Here is a 14,377-nt window from a genome sequence, read left to right on the forward strand (position 1 = left end):
CTGGAGGTATCTGGAATAACCTAGTTCTGACTGGTGCCAGAATGCATTGGGAAACTGAGCTTTCCAGTTTTCCCTGCAGTGATGCTGCCTGGCATCACTGGTGACTCTGTCCGTAGGCACAAAGGTTCTGTTGGACTGCAACATACTTCTTGTTTTTATTCTTAGAATAATGAAGTGCAAGGCTGTGGACAAAGCTCTCCTAAACAGCCAGAAAGCAAAAAGGCACAGCTCAGTTGGTTGCAAATCAAAATAAATTACACTTGTACTAAATTTATTCATTTTCAGTAATTATTACCAGAGTTAAGACTTACCTTCTGTTACCGATAGGGAGAAACGTGGCAAAATTTTCATCTTTCCTTAATGTGTGGTGTTCTGTCCCATTTCTGTAGGAAAGAATAAAAATAAGACTAATAAGTTGTTATCAACACTAGCACGTTGCTTTCAGGCTTTTTTTCTTTTTTTTTTTTTTTTTTTAACATCTATTCCTGTACCAGGTGTAGAAATGAAGCAGCTGAGGTATTCTGCCTTCAGTGTCAAGGTCTCTGCACTGTAGTTCGTAGGAATGAAATAGTTCCCTCTCTAGTTTTACATGGCTTCAGCAAGCAGTGAGATCTGTAATCAGCTTTTCTGGTCACTCCTTTCTCAGTGGAACTTGTCAGTCAAATGTTTCTAACAAAGCAGCACCCAAGGATGGGTGGGGATGTCTCTGGGTGTGTTTCTGAGGAGGAACTATGTACTCACAGCCATTTTTATGTGAGTTTTCAGCTTCACTAAACCAGTTTAGAATGGAACAACTTGAGTTCTGTCAAGCTGCATCTTGGGCACGATGTGGGTGATTTCGGGATGTAGCAGGAAGAACTGTAGTTCCCCAGAACTCCTTGGTGTCAGGATTTGAGGATGTGATGGTGTGGTGATCGCATTAGGCTGCAGGAGGAGGACGGGGTGTGGAGTCAGGAATTACGAGGTATTCAAACAGTCACAAGCATATTTTAGGTAAAATCTAAAGGGAAAAAAACCCAACTAACATTCCACTGTATCTTCCTGTGAGTAATACATGTATTCACCTGATAAATAAAAATGTTACTTGTTCTCCCCCCTGCCCCAGGAGAGGGGGGGAAAGAAAGCCCTTAGTTCATTTGCCAGCTCACGTGACAGTACTTGGGAGCCTTCAGGAAGGGGAAGTGAATGACAGCAATCCTTTCCTTCAAGCACATCCGATAATTCATTAATGTAATTTCAGCTCTTGGTGTAGCTTTTGAGAAGTGGGAATAGTCAGTCACGTTAATGTGACAAGCTGCTATGTGAGTTGTCATTACAGGATGAAAATTGACAGTAAGCCCCTGGAAATCCAGTGACTGCAATATGCTAATAAATACATTTAAATACTTTGTTCTTGTTTTGTACGTTAAAGAAAATAATTTCCTATGTCATTTTGAGGGCTTCAGTAGTGCTATTACAGCTGCCTTTGGCTTACAGATTTCGAGAATTTTCTTTTCTTGAATTGTTTGTCATTCAGTTTTAGCTTACTGTCATTGCTTTTATTCAAAAAACTGAGTGGCTAAATACAGGAATGTGTAAAGGGATATTGACTGCATGGGTGGTAATGGTTTACATACCTAGTTTTCCCTTCCTATGCCTTATCGTATTTTTGGATAAGTGCTATTTAACCAGGGGCTTATACAGCACAAGTCAGAAGGAATTTAAATTATCAAGTCATGCAAATATTGGCTGTACAAGGCTGGCTTGTCATTTATCCTGGCTTGGTCTAGAGCAGTAATGGTGTGATTAGAACAGCTAAGTTCTAAGACTGTAAAAGAAGGAAATTTGAAAAGTGGAATTATTTTTCTGTATAGTCCCTGTGTGCAGTAACTGTAAAACGTGGATTAGATGTACCCTCAAGGAACTGGAATAGGGAATATTGCAGTCAGGGGTGTCAAGGCTCAGACACTTGTGGTCTCAGTGCAGTGGTGGGCTGCTCCTGGTGGGCTGTGGCCACTTCAAGAAGGAGATTGTTAATGGAAACTAATTCAAATGAAGTACAGAGTTGTTGACTTTGCACCTGCTGTTACTTTCTGAGCATATTCCAGTCTTATCTTATGATATTGGACTTATCCAAGTATCATAAGATAAGACGTATCCAGTCCAGTATCTATGACTGAGGTCTAATCTCCTGTGGATAAGGTTCATTAGCAGAAGTTTACCCTCTGCTTTTAGAAAGGCAGGCTGGTTCAGCTTGCTGTGGAGAGCTGTGCACTTGATGTTAATAGAGCTCTGGCAATAGTCTGTGAGATTGTGTGCTGTGTATTTTTTATTTTCCATCTTTCCAGGTGCTAATACTGCTGTAATACAGTTGTAGTATCTTTTAGAGATGAATATGTCTTTGAGGACTGGGAATGAGAAAATCTTTCTTCATGGACTGCTCCGTTTAGGACAAGTTTCATGCAAAGTAAACAGTAAATAAGAGAACTTTTGTTTTAAAAGACAGAATTACCTGTCTGAAGTAGAACTGTTTTTACAAGTCCTGAACAGCAGAATTCACTAAGTCGGCACTGGATTTTAATAGGTAACTCCCAGGATTATCGTATTTTGCCCTCTTGCTTGGATGATTTTCAAGTTATGTAACTTTAAACTTTTATAACCAGGGTTATAATTCAAAACCTCTTTTCAAGAGGATGTAGGATACTCTTTTTCCCAGTTGAATTCAGGTTCCTGCCAAAAGTAAATATACCTCTCAACCATTACTGATAGGAGGGTCAGTGGGATATTGGAGGCTTGGATTTTTTCTCTAATAAATGAGTATCTTGCATTTTTTTTCTGTACTAAAAAAAAAAAGAAAAGGCATTTCATTTTTGTGGTTCAACTGGAGATGTTTGGTATTGGTTAAGAGTAGGTGTTTAATGGAAACCCTGAGACTGGAGCCTTTTGTTTCCACTCACTAAAACCACGAGTACTGTTTTTAATGATCTTGTAAAGCTGTAAAGAAAAGATGCTATTTTTATAAATCTGGAAGGTGAGACTTAACACCAAAGCTGCAAAATATTTAAGGGTGGGATTTTTTTCTTCTGATTGAAGGTTACATGAAAAGTCTCATTCAAAAGGAGTACCTTGCCCTGGGCTATTTCTGGCCGCTGGAACTGCTCTTTTTAGCAATGCTACAAATTGAATCACCGGCTGCCAGTAGCATTTAAAGCAAATGAGGCTCAATTACATTCTGAGTCAGAAGTACCTGCATTAACCTGCTTTTCAGCAATAGTTGTGTGACCTCTCCTGCTGATACTTAAAAGACTTTAAGCCCTGTGTGAATGGCAATTTAACACCACTGAAAAGTGATGAGCAGGTTTTTCAGTGCTGAATAGCGTTTGGATTTTTACAACAAAACTATTAGAGGCGTGGAGAAAATCTTGAATAGTACATTGAGTAGCTAATTTTTTATTTATGCAACTGTTAACAAGGGAGCTGAAACTCTCCGGACTCGGTGCCATTTCCGCAACAAGCTGCCTCTTGACCTTGGATGACTCCAGAGCTCTAGTGTAGGCTAGGTTGTGTTATTAAAACACAATTGTGTCATGGAAACAAGCAGAATAGTAATCTGTGAAACTTATGTTCTTTATCTTAATATTCCTGCTATTATTGCCAGTGAAGCTACTACAGGACTCAACAAAGGAGGCTATCTGACTTTGTTGAGTCCTGTAAGCTGTTTTTGTATCGACTGTTGTAGCATTTACATGATGGCTTCCTTATTTGCAACTGGGCTCTAGGAGCTGTAAGGAAACATGAGAGTTATGGGCTGCTACAGCATTCTTTCATCTTCTCCAGTCAGCGCTTTGTTCAGTGCTCTAACCACGAGTGAAAGGATGGGTTTGACTGTATTTGCATGACTTACACCATTGAATGTTGGTTAAACCTAGCTGTGAAGCATTGTTTTTTGAAACATGCATAATTTTGGGGTGGATTTAGTATAAAGGAACAATTCCACAGGTTGTTATTGCTCATGGTCCTTATTCCATTTCACTTACTCTCATCATTCCAAACTGTTAGTCTAGTCGTCCTTATGTTAGGATTGCTTAATAGCATTTAAATGTCTGGTTAAAATTCGACCAATACTTTAGTTAATAAAGAAATACTTAAAAATCTGTGTTGCCCAGGTTGTGCCCAAATAAGCTGTTTATGAAACTACACCTAAAAACTTGACAGATCCGTCTTGGTGCTAAAAAAGGCTGTTTTGAAGTTTCTTTCGTCTCTGCTTCCCTCACTCTTTCCCTTGTGTTTCCAGGACTGCTTGACCATTTAACAGATCTGAAACATCTTTTGGAGGCTGTTAGAGGCTAATGTGGGAAGGAAAGGAATTTGGTTTTGACAGGCTTAGGTCCTTGGCATGGATAATGCAGGTCAGATCTAGAGCTGTCAGGGGAGTACTTTCTGAGAAGCAGTTCTGACTTGCCCCACTGTAAGCCAGGCTTGAAACTGCACTGAAAATGCCACATGGGTAAAGTTTCAGTATCTCTTCACTGGTGGTAGAATGCAAATGTGAGTCTGGATGCTTGGTGTCCTCCCAGGGCTAAAATGGCTCACCAACCGTTACTAGGTTGTGCTAGGCAGTGTAATCTGCTGTGTTAATAGAGATCATTTGCTCTTGCTGCAGTGCTGCGTCTCCTCTGGATTGTCACACTTGGAGGTAGTGTCTGTGATTTGCTTTGTTTACAGTTTGGGTGTTTTCACAGAACCCCAGAATGGGTCAGATTGGAAGGGACCGCAGAGGCTCATCTGGTCTCACCTCCCTGCTCCAGCAGGGTCATCCCAGAGCACAGGGCACAGGCTTGTGTTCAGACAGCTATGGAATCTCTCTGGTGAGGGAGACTCCACACCCTCTGTGGTCTCAGCACTGCACAGCAAAGTTCTTCCTCATGTCCAGGTGGAACTTCCTGGGCATCAGTTCCTGCCCACTGCCTCTCGTCCCATTGCTGGGCGCACTGAGCAGGGCCTGGGCCATCCTCTGCCCCTCCCTGCAGACCCCGACAGACGTGGATGAGGTCCTCTCTCAGTGTCTCTTTTCGAGGCTGAGCAGCCCCAGCTCCCTCAGCCTTTCCTGCACCCAGAGATGCTCCATCCCTTCAGCATCCTCACAGCCTCTGCTGGACCCGCTCCAGGAGCTCTTGTCCCTCCTGTCCTGAGGAGCCCAGAGCTGGCCCCAGCACTGCAGATGTGCCTCACAGGGCTGGACAGAGGGGCAGGATCCCCCCCCTGACCTGCTGCCAGTGCTCTTCCTGATGCACCCCAGGATCCCATTGGCCTCCTTGGCCACAAGGGCACTTGTTTCGCTAATCTTTTAACGATTTTCTTAGTTCTAGACAGGATGAGAGCAGCTGGACTTCAGCTGTGATCTGGGAGAGAAAAGAGGAAAACCTACATTATCTTCTATTACAACTCCTCAGGCTGCCTACCTCCACTTCTTGGAAGTGGTTGGTACAACTGCAGGGGTGAGCACAGCAGCATTGTCTTGTTCACACTGTTTGCAAACGGATATCTTTTCTCCAAACCTGATGGGGCCATACAGCTTCTTCATAGTGCAGAAATGATATCACATGGGTGACTGAACAGGGGCCTGAAGTAGAGGAGCTGAATTCTTGAAGCTGATATAGTTTAATAATTCTGTCTCAAAATCGTTGAGAATGGTGAAACAGAATTATAACAGAATAATTATAATAGAATCACAATAAGGCTCGGGTGAAAAACTTTCTTTGTCATTGTGGACTCCTGGTATGATAAAATGTATATGCCACCAAACTAGGTGCTCCATTGCCTTTTGTAAAAACATTACAGTAGTCTAGAGATTGTTTTGTACATGACACAGAACAAGATAACCTTCCTTGAGATTGTAATATGTTTTAATTGAACTCATGAATTAAACAGGCAGACAAGCAACTACATCAGTAGTTTTGTTTAAAAGTTCATTAGTTTTTGCTGGTCTTGGATGATTTTCTGTTTTTATTAAAAGATCTATTGATGTTTAAGCGCAGTCTTCCAAAATAAATTGCTTTGAAGGTAAATAGAATAACTGAAGCTTTATTAGAGACTGCTTATGTAAACATGATGAACATGAAGCTCTGACATGTTTTTAAAGTGGGGGCAGTGTCTGAGTGACAAGAAAACCACCTCCAAATCAGAGAAATGAAAAGGGAGGGGAAAAAAATCCCACTATAAAGAAGTTCTGAGACAGAGTTTTCAAATGGGCACTAAAAATACCTGTTTTATGAGCACTTGTGGAGTTCTCTGTAAAATTGAATTTTACATTTACCTTTTATGCTTTCAATAACTCTTTGAAATAGAAACTTCTTCTTGCCTATGCTGGGCAGTAGCATTTATATTCACTGAACACTGCTCTTACAGTATATTCCAGAATTTCCTTACTATTGCACCTGGAATTTTTGACAAAGGAAGTTTGGGGTTTGGAAATCTGCCAGATAGTTTGAAAACAAATAAAAACGTGTTTAGGAGAATGCCAAGTGTAATGCAAACTCTTGAACATAAAGGGAAGGAGGCAGGGAGGAAATTCAGACTCTTACTGGATTCTTACCTTGTAAATTTATCCAATAAATATTTTCAGTAATATTTTGCAATACACTACAAAACCCCCGAGTTTCTGGATTATATTTTCTTTTCAGAGAGAGTATTTCGTTTACAAAAGTTTGCTGGGAAGAGGGTGTGTGGGATAAGTATAAAGGTTGTATTGTAGGTGGAGAGCATTCCCAGACGTTTTCTGACCGATATCTCCAGCCAGACTGTGACTCTGCCCTCCTCTGTCCCATTGTTTCACGCTGCAGTGCTGTGTTATTGTAGCCGAGTGTCACCAACATCAAGGCAGAATTAGAGCTGCTGAGTCAGGCAGGGAGAGAAGCTGCTACTGGAGAGTGGGTGGCAAGCAGCACTTTGTACTTCTTTATTAGGTTGTTTCTTTAATGCTTTCTCTTTCATTGAATTGTGCTGGATCTTAAATGATTCCTGTCTACAAAATTAAAAAGGCATTGCAGTGGCTACAAGATCTTCCCCCCTCCATTTCCTTAGTTTACTTTCATCTACGAGATACCTGTAGTAGGAGTTGTCAGGTAACTGTAGTTTATCTCTGCTTGGAAAAGAATGATGCTGGCCTTGGTGATTTTCATCTTTCATATGGTTTCTCTCTAGCAGATGCCAATCTTACTATGGCTGTGATGCATCAGATCACTAAAGGGCATACGGAAAATAAGTTTTGCTTCAGCGGATGAGGACTCAGGTGCCTGTTCTGTCCCCTGTGCCTCTGCAGCCAGAGTGTTTGCAGTCCCCAGAACTCTACCCACTTCCCAGTGCTTTCTCTTCCTGAAGTCTACTACTTGGAGTTTTATTTTAGATGAGCTGTTTGTCTGGCTGATTGCTTGCCTTTTTTCAGTTAAAACAAGGTATTGGTTGCGTAATTGCTGTCCACCCACATTTCTGCCTACCTGTGTTTATTAATAAAGATCTATGTTTAGAGCTTCAACTGGGGCAACTGCAACCAGTTCAGCTGGAATATCTTAGAAAGGAATGAATAAGGAAGAGTAGTGACTCCTCTAGCTGGCAGCAGTAGGTAATGTGTGTCTCTACCTTTGAACCTAATGACTTTTACAAGTTTGTCCTCTTTATCTTTACCATGGCATCTCTTCAAACCTGTATCTGCTCTGAGAAAAGCAAATTATTTGGTTGCCTCCTTGACAGCAGAATTGAGAGCTCTTGAGGATCTGACCAGTTGAAGCAAAGTCTATGTTCTGAAAACTGTTGTGGATATTTGAAGTGCCTTCTGCCTTTCTTCTGTTAATCTGTTTGGTTCTTCCTCAGTTTTTTTAATCCTGATTTAATCAATGTGTTAATGTCATAGTCATTTGCACTGACAAATGCAAGAACTCTTAACTTGAAATGAAAGGAACGTGTTGTAGAGATGCTTGTCTGCTGTTAACTCCCTGGATTTAATCATCTGTGGGCTTGGCAGTCATTACTGGTAGAAAAAATGTTCTCGGTGATAGATCATGAAACCGTTCACTAGTGAGTGTTGGTTGTTCCCCTTTCTTTTAAATAAGCTGTAAGGGGTGTATAATATCAACCAGAAATTATGAAGTAAGTCCTGTATCTTCCCTGAAAATTTACTATTTGATCCACATGCAGGTTTTATATTCTGGGGGGGTATGAGCAGGAAGTTTAAGCTTCCTCTACACGTGCATGTGTAGAGGAATGTATGTGTGTGTTTTGGTTGATGTATATATTTTAATGTTCATGACCCTAACGGTGCAAGACTAGTGACTGAATGATGGATGAGAATAAGAGATCAAGAAAATTATGTATTTGGGTTCAAAAATTATATATGAGGTTTCATTCCATGTTTTTCCTGTGAAACACTGGATAAATAACTATTCAACAGTTTTCTGTTCCGCAGTAAGACATGAGCTCTTGCCTCATGGGGTGTTGTGGAGCTTAAAAGATTGTAAATTGCTTTTAGAGCCTCTGTTGGGGAAGTACTGTGGTACAGTTGTGATGATGTTAGTTTGGTTTTTTTGTTTTCCTCGTGTTGTTACAAGGCAGGAAGTTTCAAATAAGGAATAACATCTTGTCCTTAACTGGCCCCATTTTCATAACATACTTCACAGACTACCGAGTAAGACTTTTGCATGAAATTACATAAACTTCCTTTGTTTTTTTGCAGTCAAAATAAAAATTACTGAGAAGAAAAGCAAGTAGATCTTGAATCTGATTTAACTGAGCTTCAGTGAGTTTGGGACAGAATTTTGATGGTGCTCACGATTTTAGTTTTGCTTTTCTGTCTCTTTAAAAAAAGAGGGGGAAAAAAGGAGATTTATTGTACAACCACTGCAGCTCACTGGTGTTTCTGTAGCTTTGAGAGAAGGGTGGGAACCTGTGTTACACACGGACTTGCAGGTTTTGGTGCTGGGTGTGAATGTGTTCTGTTGGAGCTCTGCTCTGGGAGGTGTTGGGTGTGCTGGGAGCAGGGCAGGCATGCACCGAGCAGGAATGAGGAAGTGAAGCACTTGCTGCTGCCACTCGAGGGTGTGCACAGAAGTTTCAGAGAGCAAACAGGAGGGGGAAAAACCCTCAATCTGTCGGAACTACTCTTCTGGGCTTATCGTATGTGGTGTTCATGGAGCTTCCCAGGCAGAGGTAAGAAGCTTTTTTTTCTTCTACCTACTCTTCTCTGATCAGGCCTGGACTTCCCCTCTCTCTTTAGTTTTATTTCAGAGGTTTTTTCTGTGGAACTGGATATGGAAAACATAGCTAACGTGATTTATTCTTTTCTGTGAACTGTGAAGTTGGCAGTACAAGGTGTTTGTATAACAACCCATTACTTTTGGCTGGTCAGGGTTTCCCATGGGTTGCCAGGTCAGTTTTTCCCTAAAATTAAATTCAGGACTTTTTAAAGTCAGGGGAAAGAAGAAAGATACTTTAGTGTCCTCAGTAATGCTGTTGATTACAACGAGCACATAGGAGTAGAACATAAAAAGGTTCTTTAAAACTGGTAAAAATCTGTCTGTTTGGCACTAGGCAAGTATGGAGGGGTTCAGCTGGTGGCTAGAACTAGTGGGGGTCTCTGGTGATCCTTGTGAGTTAGGAATTGTTTTACTGTTGTCTGTTAATTTAATTTAGGCTGTTGATTTATTTTTAATCTCAAAGTGTCGGAGGGGTTTTGAAATAGTTAATGTGTCACAGAACCAGTCTCACAGGAGAGAGAACTACATCTGGTTACTTCTCAGAAATGTGCAAGTTCTTACTAAGGAGTAAGAGTCTTTAAAAGAATTAATGAAACGATGTTTTCTTTATTAGATTAAATAGATTAGCCAAGAGCTGTATTTGCGTGAGCAGATCGGTTGGCAAGCCTGAGTTGTTTTTGGCAGTGAGGAGCTGCTGTAGTGTTAAGCTTAGCACTAAATAGGCTTTACTTGTGTTCGCTGGTAACTGCAACAGGAAGCTCTGCTCGGTTTAGTTCTGAGTAAGACTCAGCAAAAATGAAACGGCTTCAGGACTGAAAGAACAGCAGACAATTAAAACGATTATTCAGACTTTTGGTCAAGAAGGCGATGACACTGCTTGGGGAAGAAAAGCTGAATGAAATGCTCTGGGGAATAAGTAAAAGTCAAGAGCAGGTAATGCTCTTGTTTCCTCTGAAAGGGCACAAACTGAGCCGACGGTGCCCCTGAGGTGCTGAGTCATCTGCTTCAACTGTGCCATGACTTGCTGGGGAGAGCAGGGAGGATTCAGCACTGCCAGGGCGGCACGGGCTGGGCCTGTGCTGGTGCATGCTGCGCCCCAGTCCTGTGTTTGGGAGAGAACCCGAACCCGGGCAATGCTGGGACCTGCCCCGAGGGACTCCCTCGGACAAGGGGACAGGGGAACTTAGAGGGACGGGGATTTTATCTGAGAGCACAGGAGTTTTCCTGTGTGTCATCCTGTGTGAAACTTGATGACAGTGGATGTTGGTACAAAGCGTTCTGCATTTTGCAAACAACTTTTTGTCGAGAGTTGAATCTGCAAAGCTCCCTGGTGACATGTGGAAGGCTCTGGTGGCCACAGACATAACACAGCGTGGGCAGGAGGCTGCATTCCCCCTCTGCATTGTAGAGTAAGGAGCGTGATGAAGTGTTGGGAAGCTGTCCTGGTGGTTTATGGAATGATCCTGCCTTTCTCTGAAGCACTGGCAGGGTCCCAGAGGAGACGGGTCACTGATCTGATTACAGCGTGACATTTCCATCCTTGGTTGAAGGATGGAATTTCAAGGATTTTTGGGGGGCTCGGAGACCCAGAAAAGAGCAGGAATTTTTCCAGGTGATTCTGGCTGTGGATAAAACAGCTTATGCAGGGCTAAGCTGGAGGACAAGGTTTGCATACCGGTATTTTATATTTTCATGCTCAGAAATAATAAAATCAATCTATCTCTAGTTTAGTGTGGTATTTTGTGTCTTGGAGTATCTTCATGCTTAATTACACCTTTTTATCTTCCAGTTTATGTACTGTGATGTGCCTTTTTAGTTTTTTGTTTTCTTGAGTTTCGACATATCTTTATTTTCTTCAATCACGAACGAAGTGTATGTAGATACATGTTTAAGGCATTAGAAGGTATCAGGTGTGAAATAGTGAGTTGAGTTGGGTTAAAAACGTAATATTATGGAAGTGGGGCTTATTTAAATGGTTATGTCTTTTATAAATGTTTACATTCTTTGCATTTTTCTCACCTCTGGCATAATGCTGGAAAGAAACACTTATAAAAACAAACAAACTGCACCATGAAAGTGAATATGCTTTTCCTACCTTATCTGTACAGGGAAGTGTTCTCCTTCTGTGGTGATGCTCTAATAGCTGACTGGTAATAATACTGCCTTGTTTCCATTGTTTGATTGCCATCTCTAATGTCTTCTGTTTAAAGAAGCTCTTTGAAGTTAGAGACTATTTTTTCCCCAGTTATTTCCAAGGTCATAGCAAGTCCTAAACCTTGTGGCAAGGCACACACCTTTGCCAGCTTCGCTTCTGAACATGTCTACCCCATCTGGATGCTTTGTGCCTGAGAGAATTTTATGTTGTATCTCAGCACTTGGCTCTGCTTCCTTGTGTGAAGGTTGAGGATCCAGCAGGAAAATGGGACCATATATGTGGAAAGCTGTGGCGGCGGCAGCAGGACTTGTTTTGGTGCCAGGCTGTATTGTCTGCGACTCGTCAATCCTCAGTCCCTGTGATGCCATTCCTGTCTTCTGTGGGACCGGAGGAATTCCACAGTTCTGTGCTGATCTGATTTATTAGCAGTGCAGGGTTTGTTGCTCCAACAGCTATTCTTTTCTCCTGTGGGGAAGAGGTTGGCTGTATCCTGCCAGTTAGCCATCTGTTCCAGCAGCCAGGCTGCGCTGGAGTAGATGACTTCCTGAGGCTTCTCCCAGCCCTATATTCTGTTCTCAGTGCTGTCTGTGGCCTTCCTTTGCCATGGAGGCACCCAGACACATCCACAGGCACTGTGGAGTCTCTGAGAGTTCTGATTATGTATAAGCTTTGCTTCCCTTGTTTCCCCCAGCCTTTTGAGACCTGCCTTGACGTGGGATCATGGATGCCACTAATTACTCCCTCCCTCCCTAGACTCCCCAAACTTCTCTTTCAACTTGATTTTGTAAATAAATATGACCTATTTCATTATGCCAGAGCTGCAGGTAGGAATAGCATGTCTCTGTTTACTGGGGTTTTTAAATTAGTTAACTCATATTAAGGTTGCGTTTAACTCCTTTGTTCCAGTTCAGAGCCTGGGATGGTGGAGTCTCCATGTCCACGTCCACCTTTTATTCTTGATGGTACAGCTTCATATTAGCTGCTGGTTTTAAATCTCCTCAGTTAGTAAGAAACTGTTCTTAATTCTTGGTTAATAATCTGTGTTTCACATAGGCTGTTCAGTTTGTTTCTGAATTGCAGATGAGTCTGGGAAATTGTTGGTAGATATTTTAATAGCAGTGCGACCTAAAGGAAACAATGTGAATTCAACTCTCAGATTTTGAACGTCCGATGGTATTTCATAACACTAGATGTATCAAACTGTGTTCTGCTCTCTGCAGAAGGACTTCTGTGGAGTTTCCAGCTAATTTCTTTTGCAAATTTGGTTTACAAAGAGTAATTCTGGCTGGAATACTTGATACCAAAGTTTACTTAAAATATAAGGAAGCAAGGGAAAACTTGGAAATAAATTTCCTGGATGTTTTAGTAAGTTAGTTTAGTGAAGTAATTTAAAAGTATGAAAGATTTCACTTGGATTATGGTGTTACAAGTGATGGAAATGATCTGCCTGTCTGCTGACAAGATGAAAAAAATGAGTGCTTTGCTATTAAAGAGGTGATTTGGAGGGGGAACCCTGAACAACCTTGACATCTTCTGGTTGTGCAGTGGTGGTGGTAGGGTTAACCACATGCAGTACCTCTTCCTCTGCCTGGATAATATTGATTTCTTATTGATCCCTTTTGGGCTGGGCGCCAGGGCTGGTGGGGTTGTACGTTGTCTTTTGAAGAGACAAGTGATTTTTTTTCATAGAATCATGAAGTACCCTGAGCTGGAAGGGACACACACGGATCATCCAAGTCCAACTCCTTTTCATTAGCTTTAAAACTAAGCTTTAATGTTTGATGAAACGTGGCTAAAAGCTTAACTAGTAACTCTTCATTGTTTGCCTTGGCAAAATGATGTTAACGGTGAACAACATTGCACTAAATTCTTGAAAAAATGCCTGAGGCTTTTCAGTCTCTGTTTTAGCATTATTTTTTTTTTTGTGCTATTTTAAAATGCTTTGATTTTGAATTGCACAACTCTTAATTTGAAGTTTCTCTCTTTGCCTTTAGAATTGAGATTTTAATTTAAATTGTGAGGTTGTTTTTTAAGCTGAGATTTGATGACAGGTTGCTGTTTTGCTTATGTGAGAACTTTCTATCAGAACAGATACTAACAAGCAAGTGCACACTCATGGGTTTGAAACTGAAGCCAGCGGCATGTGGGAAAGAGAAACTACCACATCTGGGTGGTTGGGCTGGGGTTTTTGTTGGTGTTGAGCTGCTAGATATAGAAAAATTGGTTGTAAATCATTGACCTGCCCTCTCTTTTTTTTGTTTTCCAACTCCACTTGTGATAGAAAGTAAGCCAGACATCAGAAATTATTTTATTACCAGTTTTCTTTCTGATAATGATTGTTTTCATCCATCTGTTCTTTTATATTTCTCCTCACGTGAGTTCTGCTTTTTTTTTTTTTTTTGTCCCAAAAGGATGTCTTTTCTTCCATTGCCTCATAATTAGTAACACTTGATCCTCTTAACATTTTGATTTGAAAGTGCCAAGTGATAAAGACCTCCTAGGTTTTCCTCTATTGTAGTTTGTGTGATTTCTCAATACATTAAAGATGTTCTTTCTTTGTCAATATAATCTCTAGATAGGCAGGGAATAATGTACATTGGGGTCAGAAAAGGGTCCTTGAGACATTCTAGAAATGTTCTTCCCTCTGAAGGCTGGGACAGCTCCCACCTTTCCAGAGTCATTGTGTGCCAATCCGGAGCCCACTGGACTCTGAAGAAAGCTTGCTTGTGATAAAAGCTTTGTCTAAGCAAAATTATTTAAAGCTCATAATGAATACCATGAAAAAAATTGGTTTGGTGGAATAAGCACACCAGCCCTTCAAAAAGGATCTTTTTTATTCAAATCTTATTGATGTTAATTGGCTCGTTTATGAAGAAAAAAAGAGAACATAAAACTGTAAAGCTAATTAGCCTTATAACTTTAATGAGATAGTTATCTGTTGCCTGTTTTTTTTAAGCTGTATAACAGCAGAAATGGTTTAAAGTGACTTTTCCAG

The 14,377-nt window shown here is 41.1% G+C and overlaps 1 protein-coding gene across 9 annotated transcripts in view; it reads left to right on the forward strand.

Moving 5' to 3' along the window:
* The window catches only part of RC3H1 (ring finger and CCCH-type domains 1), a 60,036-nt gene that overhangs the window by 6,687 nt on the left and 38,972 nt on the right, over positions 1-14,377 (forward strand). The gene's annotated exons all lie outside the window — the stretch shown is intronic.

This window comes from Manacus vitellinus, unplaced genomic scaffold (genome assembly GCF_001715985.3).
Source record: "Manacus vitellinus isolate BGI_N305 unplaced genomic scaffold, ASM171598v3 scaffold_68_pilon, whole genome shotgun sequence".
Taxonomy (NCBI): Eukaryota; Metazoa; Chordata; class Aves; order Passeriformes; family Pipridae; genus Manacus; species Manacus vitellinus.